The sequence below is a fragment of the Sinocyclocheilus rhinocerous genome, unplaced genomic scaffold, assembly GCF_001515625.1.
Source record: "Sinocyclocheilus rhinocerous isolate Xijiao unplaced genomic scaffold, SAMN03320098_v1.1 scaffold215, whole genome shotgun sequence".
In the NCBI taxonomy this organism is placed as follows: Eukaryota; Metazoa; Chordata; class Actinopteri; order Cypriniformes; family Cyprinidae; genus Sinocyclocheilus; species Sinocyclocheilus rhinocerous.
In genome coordinates, this window is record NW_015660885.1 from 49,754 (window position 1) to 52,571 (window position 2,818).

A 2,818-nucleotide genomic window follows, 5' to 3' on the forward strand; every position below is an offset into this window, starting at 1 on the left:
TTCTGAATCAGCTTCTGTTTTGTTATTAGTTTAAGTATTTGCTATTGACTGTTTAAATGCGGAGTTTTGCGCATCGTGTGTGTGTGTGTGTGTGTGTGAGGGGAACAGGGTCACATCACAGGAGAGTGAACTGCCTGTCAGAAATCATAGCACGTCAGCTGTCTTAACCGCGGCTTGTGTACTGCATCATCACTGCGTCTGTCAGGCGACTCTGTTGCCCTTTCGGGCTTGAACTGATGGTAAAACTAATGACATTATTTACTGTCTTTACATTTATTTTGAAAGATGAAGCTCGTGATTATGGTAAGGGGCGTTACATTTCCGACGAGTGCTTGCTGTGTTCGGCCAATCACAATGCACTGGGTTAGCTGGCCAATCAGAGCAGACTGCGCTTGTCGGAAGGAGGGGCTTTGTAGAAAACGAAGCGTTTGAGAGAGGCGGGGCATAGAGGACCTACAATAATGTACAGTATTTGAAAAATAATGTGTTTTTTGAACATTAAAGCATGTCAACATATTCTGTTACACCAAATACACAAAATAGTGATCTTTAAAAAAGCATCATATGACCCCTTTAATGCTGGATTAGTTTCAGCTTTTGTCTTCTCCAGATGTTAACTGATGGACTGGAGTGCTGTGGATTACTTGTGGATTATTGTGATGGTTTTTATCAGCTGTTTGGACTCTCAATCTGACGGCACCCATTCACTTTTTGTGCAAAATTTCTTTTTTGAGTGAACTATTTCCTTTTGAAAGAATATTGTCGGTCATTTGCAACCAAAAAAAAAGTACATTACAGTAAAACCCTGACATTTATTAAAACACACCCAAACATGCACTCAATTCACTGCAGTGAGTGTGTTTTAGTGTTTGTCTCCAGTGTAATGGACATTAGACCTGCTCATGTCATGACTATTTAATCAGTAAGGCCTTACTCTTTGGGAGTGCTTTTATTAACACATTGAGCTGTTCTTCTGCTGCTGTGCACGATCCTTTGAGAAACACATACACACATTATACTTTATTACCTGAGGGAAAACACTGCAGCAGCTCTACTGATGCGTCTAATTATTCTTTTGATGCTGAGGTAATATTAGGACACAGACACACACAAACACATCTTAGTGCTGTCATTACCTGCTTTACACAATTCTTCTCTGTGATGAATTCAGCTCAAAACTCAACGCCTTCAGCTGTTGTTTAATTGTACAATATCATACAAATGTACACTAAGAAAATGAGCTTAAATTTTAGTAAATTGACTTGCACTAATGCTAAAAAAATTGGGGTCAGTAAGATATATTTTAATGTTTTTCAAAGAATTCTCTACTGCTCACCAAGGCTGTATTTATTTGATAAAAAAATAGTAATATTGTGAAATATTACAATTTAAAATAACTGTTTTCTACGTGAATGTTTTAAAATGTAATTTATTTCTGTGATGCGCAGCTGAATTTTCAGCATCATTACTCCAGTCTTCAGTGTCACATGATCTTCAGAAATCATTCTAATATGCTGATTTGCTGCTCGAGAAACATTTCTGATTATTAGCAATGTTGAAAACAGTTGTGCTGCTGAATATTTTTGTGGAAACTGAGATGCATTAATTTTTTTCAGGATTCTTTGATAAATAGAAAGTTCAAAAGAACAGCATTTATTTGAAACAGAAATATTTTGCAACATTATAGATGTCTTTACAGTCACTTTTGATCAACACAATGCATCCTTTTTCATGTTTTTAAACGTTTAATTACCACACAAAATAGCTTAGAAAACATTTTAATTTAATATTATATAATTAACATTATAAATGTTTTACTGTCACTTTTGATCAATTGAATGCATCCTTGATAAAAGTAATAAAAAAATCTTTCTGACCCCAAACTTTGAACATTTATATTAATGTTTAGCATTTCTCTGCATGCAAATCTGTTTTTTTTCCTTCTTTTTTTTACATTCTTTATGCTGATTTAAAATACAAATGCAAAATTTCATTATTTTTTTCTTTCTCTGCCAATTTTGGCCTGAAACGTACATTGTTTCTTTTTTCGCTCTTCGACTGTGTGAATGTAGGACAATCAGCTTTAACCTACAATGTTCTTTTGTTACCATGGTGATGTTCTTCATCTCCACGGTGACGCTGCACATAGTGACAATGTGGAATTTACTATGCAGGGAAGCGACACAATGGTTTGATTGTGCCATTTCAAAAAGGCCTGACTGTTACTATGGCAACAGGGATCCTGATCACAAACAGGTAAACACACGTACCAGCACCAAGAGACAGACTGAGTCTGGATGTTAATTTTAGTGTTTTTACACACATAATGAGTCTGAGTCTTTTCATGCAGTGATGTCATCACCAGTCTTTTGTTTTTGTGATGTCACTGAAATCTGTCAGCTCTTCTATTGGTCACATTGCAGCACATCAGAGATTTGCATGTGGGCTCTCCCACTGAACTCTGGGAAATCTTTTACAACCCCCACCATGTGACCATTGAGGGCATTTAAATTGCACTGTTTTTCAATTGTAGAAATGTATGTGAGACCAAAGCTTCCACCGCATTTCCAAATCTAAGAACAGAATAGAAGCTTGTGATGCAAAAAGTGAATTTTTAGGTCATATACCTGATTCATCTCATGTGATCTGTGCTGTTCGGCCCAAAAACACTGCAGACTAAACCGCTGCATAGCTGTGATTTGGGACGGGGGTCACATGACTGCTGTGGCGGGGGTGGCCTCGGGGGGATCCGTCTCTGATGGGACGTTTCAGAAGCATCATAATCCAGATGCTGATTCTCTGCTAGCGGCTGGCCATC